Source organism: Dioscorea cayenensis, chromosome 16, assembly GCF_009730915.1.
Source record: "Dioscorea cayenensis subsp. rotundata cultivar TDr96_F1 chromosome 16, TDr96_F1_v2_PseudoChromosome.rev07_lg8_w22 25.fasta, whole genome shotgun sequence".
NCBI lineage: Eukaryota > Viridiplantae > Streptophyta > Magnoliopsida > Dioscoreales > Dioscoreaceae > Dioscorea > Dioscorea cayenensis.
In genome coordinates, this window is record NC_052486.1 from 7,178,247 (window position 1) to 7,185,743 (window position 7,497).

The window sequence follows — 7,497 nt, forward strand, 5'->3', positions numbered from 1 at the left end:
TTGACTGACAATGACAAAGGCTTGTGAAACAAAGTAGCGCCTTTTTAAATTGAATCTTTAGTAGTCTATCGAGTGGTGCGAAGCGGCTTTTTCCCCAGGGGAGCGAAAGGTTATACCTTAGAAAAGTAAGCGAACAGCGGTTCTTCTATGTAGTGCCCCCCCCTTTTACTAAAAAGAAAATTAAGGTCGAGCTAAGTAACTTTTGCGTAGCATTGTAGAATGAAGGCTACGCACCGACGCTCTCTATTATACCTTAGTAAAAGTAGCTAAGCTAACTCCTGCCTAGCTATTTCTTTCGTAGCGAGGCTACCTGACTCAGCCATGCTGACTATGAGTGGGCTTTCGTCGCCTTTTCCTTTTTATTACCCTTTCTCATGTTCTTTCATTCATCAAGTAGGTGAACCTAGGGGTCCTTTGTAGCGTTGACAAAGAAGAACAGCCGGTTAAAATACAGCTATAATATTGAAGATATGAGTCCAGCTTGACAAGCTACCTTTCCTCATGATCCGAGGTGCGAAGAGAAAGATCTCTTTTTATGACTTCCACTTCTCGATCCCGGCCCGGAAAACTGACCGACCAGGGCCCTCTTGATGAAATAAAGGGTTTATGAGCCCTAGCCCTGTAAGCCCACACTTGTCTAGAGTAGATCGTTCAACACCTGCAGCACAAACCTTTTTTGACCAATTAGTCTGTCTATTATAGGCGACCGAACAGATGGGGTACTCGGATGATGCTTCACCTAGGATAATCGCTTCAAGTGCAAGAACTCTCTAATATGGTTCCTAATCAATGCAATGGTGAGTCGTGGAAATCCTTACATACAGAATCCCAAATCTAAGGTCAACTATGCCTAACTCTATACATGTCCCGGAGGAGAAATCGAACAATCTCAACACCTCACACTCGCATAGAGTTGCAATGAGCTCTAGGGATTCCAAGTGATAAATCTCTTCCTAGATTTAGACCAAACCCTTTGGTCGAGCGGAAGGTCCATAGCCACAATTAAGCCCTAGATACTAAGATCATCTCAACGCTTCACTCCATTGCACGCCGCAACTAGGCTCCCGATGGAGGTTCATCCCTTAGACCATTCACTCTATTATGATCGCAAAGAACTCGAGGAACGGAGGTAGAATCTGATCCGTCGAGGAGGGAAGGGGACGCTCTGCTGCCTCTCGACTCACCCTCTCAACCCTCTCCAACCTAGCTTTGTTTTAGCGCTCGTGGTGTCTCACTCACTCACAGGGTTACCAACAAGAACTCTCAACCCTAGTGTCACTCTGGGGAAATGTTCATACAATCAAGCATTCAAGGTTGGAACTCACGATAAACACCAATTTATTGAAAGCATGATAAAAGAAGTTCAATGAAGCGAATACATCCTAGGGTTCACAATCACCCAAAGTACCCACTAGGGGTTTAGCTCTCCATAGAGCTAAGTATAATCGAAGAAATCGAATGTAAAAGCAATGAATCCATAAAGAAACCCCCTCGATGGTCGTGTCGATGATCTTGTGGAGATTCCTCTACTGCGTCGTCCAAAAGATTCCCTTAGTCCGTTATAGGATACGCCTCGATCGAAGCTCCCCACCAACTTTCTTCCTAATGGAATCACGATGTCGGAGCCGTGGGAACCTCTCCAAAACCTTGGCCAATACCCTCGAAACCCTCACGAAAGCCTCTACTGCAAGTTGGGGAAAAGATGGAGATACCAAAATTGGGGCTAAATCGAGCTTTAAATAGAGGGGTCTGTAATCCGGCAACTCCACGGTGTGGGACGGTACACGCGCCGTGCCAGGAATTCCCACAGGCGTGGATAATTTCCCCACGCCCGTGTGGATTCTCTTTCTCGATTTCTCGGTCCCGGTGATGCAGTCTTTGCACTGATGGTACTGAGAGATTGCTGCAGTGCTCGACCTTCATAACTTCCCAATTCCATACTTTCATCGGGGTAACACAAAGCGGGCAGCGTTCACGTCGTGAATCACTTGCTTCTTCAATGAGATATATGTTTGGGGGTTCTTGTTCTTGCATGCATAAGATGGAATGCTCTAGTGTGTCTGCGCTTTGTGCCCCTCAAATGGATGCGCTCACTTTCGAATGCGAGGAGGTTGGCACACACTCTAGCATCTTATACACTCTCTCTATATCTTCGCGTTTGAACTTTGCAAGATCTCCTCCAAAATAAGTGCATTATGATCCACATTGGCCTATTTCCTTCATACTCGGCCTCACTGACCCTACTGCAGTAAAAGTAACATAAAAACACACATATTAATGTAAAAACTGAGAAAAAGTAATGCTCAACATAAGGAATGAACAGCTTCGCATTCATATCGCATAAGCACTTATCAAACTCCCCACACTTAAGCTTTTGCTTGTCCTCGAAAGCAAACATTAAAACATACATGCATCAATGAAGAAAATATTGAAAGTGTCTTGGCCTTAGGTTCACCAAAGTATACAAAGATAGCATTCTACAAGTAAGAAAAATTTCAACACTTAATACGAAAAATCAATGCTCTAGCTAAAAACTTGAATCAAAAAGGATAACAAACCCGAATTTTGTGTAAGTGTGTGAACTCACTCAAAACACCCCAAGTTATACTCCTCAAGAGTTCCTAAGTCGCAAGGACTTATTTATCTGCACAAGTGATAAAAATTTTAAAAGATGGTAGTAGATCACACATCCTCTGGGTGAGCTCCTTTCCAAAAGCGGCCGCTGGGGTGGCTTTCACACCCTTTCGGTGGTAGCTCTTTCTGCACGGTGGTGGTTTCACTCATCCTACGAGATAACTCTTTCTCTCATTAGGGGCATAACTAGTATCCGACTTGTGAGAGTAGCTTCATACTTCATAGGTGGTAGCTCTTTTCCACCCTGACAAATACAAATAAACAATAAAACTATTTTTGTTCCTTCTTTTCATTTTTCCAATCAATTTAGCAAAAAGTAAACCTAACTAGTCCTTTAACATTAAACATGAGTTTCCAATAGAGTTCAAAGAGTGAGTAGTGCATCTAGTACAAATCGGGCAAAAATTCCTAAAAATTCAAGCAAGAACTAGAGCAGATGAAAAACATTCAATGTTAACAATTCTCCTAGATTTAAGAATACAAACATTGCAACTAAGATGAACTGCCATTATGCTATGTGAGCATACTATCAATCAAGAACAGATAGAAAAGATATGCATTATGAAACTCCCACCACACACACACTTAAATTGTACATTATCCTCAATGTACACATGCAAGCTCCTCAAAATATATCATTCAAAAATAGATGTGGGAGAAGCAATCAAAACCATACTCACGACTACAGTAGTGTGGCGCCCTCGTGAAGCTAATTCATTGGCGATAGTGTTCCAACAGGGTTGTGAAGCTCGCATACAAGGGGTCGAAAGCACCTTGACCGTGTCCATGACTAAGTCTCAATTTCCAAGAAGACAAGACCATCCGCACTAGCATACATGAGGGGGTTCGGGTGAAGCTCAAGAAAAAACAAAATAACTCGAGTGTATAAAATATAGAGCAATGAATACAACTCAAGACAACGGAATGAAAATAAACTCGAAGGAAAATCCTCTCGAGTATACAAATCAAAATAAAAATGCGAAAGTAAAAATGTGAAAATAAGAACAAGAAGGTAAAAGACGCCTCAAGTGTAAATTAATCAGTAAGCTAGTACATTTCCATTCTATTTGGTGAAGCAGACGTTGGTGCTACAAAATAAATGAAGATTGGCAAAAGAAAAGAAAGAGAAACTTCACCGACAAAATGAGAATGAAAAGACTATAAAATGGTCGGAAAACTCAATTAACAACCCTCTAAAATGATGGTGAGAGGTCGAGAGAACAGACAGGATGTGTTCTCAAAACGTTTGAGGTGAAAAAGATAAAAGAAAAAACCGAAAAAGATTTTAAAAGAAACTTTGTGGTTCTAGCATTCTGCAGCCCACATCCACCGGGCGTGTGGAAACTTCTACCTTGATGTGCAGATCGACCGAGGCGGGGCCTTGCGCCCACCAGCGGACTCTCCATACAGCCGGGATTTCTCTACTAAGACCCACGCCCGTGCGAAAATTCCCTGCGGGCGTGGACATTCCTGACCCAAACTCACGAGAGACAAATGCACGCCACAGCCGTAGCTACCGAGATGGAGAAGTCTCTGCGCGAGTCGCGGGCGTCGCGAAGAGTGCCTTGAGTGTGGTTCACAAAATGTGCGGTGGCGAGTCACCTACACTGCTCTCGGGATACACTGCCATGCTGCCCAAATTCACAGCCGTCGCGGTGCCACGCGCGTGTGGCGGTCTCATGAGTGGTATTCACGCAGGCGGCCATGGCACGCTTGTATGCCTCGCTGGATGTCGCGGTACGCGAAGATCCGCACGCGTCGCGGAAATTCCACGCCCGTGTGTTTCTTTCACGGATGCCTTAGAAAATCTGTGAGGCTCTGTGAGGAGAAATTTTATACCAACATGTACACACTTTCGGAGCTGCCCTAATATGAGTTGTGCAGAAATTGAAAAACATGAGAAATAAGCTCAAACAACGAAAACTTCGCTAAAAACACAGCAAGAAAGCACAAAGATGACACCAACGCGGGTCCATAAGAAAACGCCTAGCAATGGCATGTAAGAGTCCAAACACCAACACTCGAGACATCGTATTCATGCAAACAATAAACTAAAACTAAGGCAATTTATGAGTTTGCCTCCAAAACGCTTGTTCACGTCACTTAACAAGCCTTTTCCACATATGGGGCTTGAAAAAATTGTGTTACTCTCCCAGGCTGGTGTTATAGCACTTCCCTTTAAACCGAAAAATCTCTACTTCTTAGGGTGGAATATTTGTTGGAGAGTCCGTAATCTTACACCTTTGGCCTCCACGGAAATAATTTGGGATGAATTAATCCCAAAGAGATGTATCCATTACCTTAGGATTTCAAAGTGCTTGCGCAACTTGGGAAACAATAATAATATTTCACCAATTTCTCCACTTGCACCATTTCTTTCCGCAAACATCTTTGTCCTCGAAACAATTATCACGTTGAATGAGCGGTTCTTCTGTATCCTCTTAATCTAAACTGACATCATACTCGTTACGCCCCAGCTTCTTCCATTTATCGTTTCACTACCACATCTTCTACATAAAGACTTGACTTGCTTGCTCCAGAAATACTTGTTGTTCCACGGAGTGTCAGTATCCTCTAGTTGATATCAAAGGTTTTATAGGAAGCTTCCAAGCGACATCTTGTGGTCTCCATATTTTGGGCCTTGAGGAGCGTCGGATGCTTGATAAGATTAGCTAATACTCTTTGTGGCGGTACATCCTTTGGAGTATCTCACCCGTTTAGCGTTCACGGTGAGGTGCCTCCCAGCATTTGTTCACCATTATCCCATAATACGTTTGGTAGCCATGATTGGATGATATGGGACATAGCGAGAATGTTTTGAGCTAGCTAAATGAAGTGACAATTCTATCATTTTTATTGAAGCCTTCGACATGTAAATGTAAAACAGCAGTGGTCAATCATCATTCTAAAATCCTTAAAAAAGAAAAAATATGACATGACAAAGAAAAACAATGAGAATGATCGGAAGAATAAGAAAGTATGTAGAAATATTTTTTTTTTTAGAACAAGTGAGCGGTGATAGAAGAGATGTTGAAATAAAATGAAGAATTGAAATAGCTAAGAAAACAGTGCAAAAGTATCTCTAAGCTGGCACCACGGTACCAAAAAGTTGACAAAGGTCCACATAGCATATCCCATAGTCTTGGTTTTGTCGGTAATAATCCCGGATGGTGGGAATTAGAATCCACAAAGAGTAGGGAGTAAAGACACTTAGTCGATTCTTAGGCATGTGGAATATCAGCAATGATAAAATTAACAGGTAATGATTCAATTCTCGGAAATTAAAAGCAGTAAAGAGAGCAAAAGTGAGGGAGGAGGCAAGGCAATCCAATAAAGATAGAATTTTCAGGATGATGCTTCACACTGGATAATCGCTTCAAGTATGCAAAAGACTCTCATTATGCTTCTAATCAATGCGATGGTGAGTCATGGAAAACCTTACATACATAGTGGAAAATCTGGAGTCAAACTATGCTAACTCTATGCTATCTCCGAAGGAAGATTGAACAATCTCAACACCTACCTGCTTTTCGCATGGGGTTTACCAATGACTCTAGGGATTCCCAAGTGATAAATCTCTTCTAGATTTGGACATACTTTGGTCAGGCGGAAGGTCATGGCAGCAATTAAAGCCACTAGAATAAAGATCATCTCAGCCATGGCTCCACATTACCGCGCAGCTAGGCCCGGTGGAGGTTCTGTCCCTTAGACTTCATTCACTCTGTGTAAGCCACCGAACTCGAGACAGGGTAGAATCATCAAGTCGGAGGAAGGGATGCTCCACATGCACCACCCCCTGAACTCTCAAACCCTCACCACAGCCCTAGCAGCATGGGTGTGTCACTCACTCCAAAGGTTACCAGCCAGAACTCCCAACCCAAAGTGTCACTCTGGGAAATGTTCATACAATCAAGCATTCAAGGTTGGAACTCCTGATAAACATCAATTAATTGAAAACATAATAAAGTTCAATGGGCGAATCGTCTAAGGGTTCCACTGATGTGATGCATTTGGGGTTTAGCTCATGGAGCTAAGTACAATCAGAAATCGAATGTAAGAGCAATGAATCCATAAAAGCCTACCGATGGTCATTTCGACTTGGTCTTGTGGAGGTCTACCTTTCGTGCGATCCAGGATTCGTAGATGGGTATAGGATCTTTCAGGTGAGAAGCCTCTCACTGGAAATCTCTTCCTAATGGAATCACGTTAATAGGGAGCGTGGAACCTACGCAAGAAACCCTTGGCCCGATACCTCGAGAAACCACAGTAGGAAATCTCTCTGAGTTGGTGAAAAGATGGAGAGAACCCACCAAAATCGAGAATTTGAATCGGGGCTTTAAATAGAATCGAGATGGCTACATGGGAAATGAATACGATCCTGGCTGGCAGGTCGCAGGAGATTCCACGGGGTGGATAATTTCCACACTTGGTGTGGATCTCATTTCTTTGATTTCTCGGCACTGCTGAATATCTTCCTTGATGGTGCTAGAGGGCGATTCTTCAGGTGCTGCAGGTCTTGACACGAATAAACACCCACAGGTTCTAATACTTTCATCAGGGATGGCATAATGATAGATCGCGCTGTGATGATATATATGTTGGTGGGGTTCTTGTTCTTTGTATACATAGAATAGGAATGCTCAGGGGTGCTTTCAGGCGCACTCAGTCGGCTGCTGGCTGGGGAGGGTTGCAGCACCTCTAGCATCACGCATCCTGTCTTGGCGTTTGAGGACTTTTGGCAGATCTCACCTCCCAAAGGCCAGTGGGGTTGCAGTCCACATTGGCCTATTTCCTTCACTGCACCAGCCCTGGCGACCCTACAGCAGTAAAAGTAATATAAAAACACACAGCAATACGTAATAT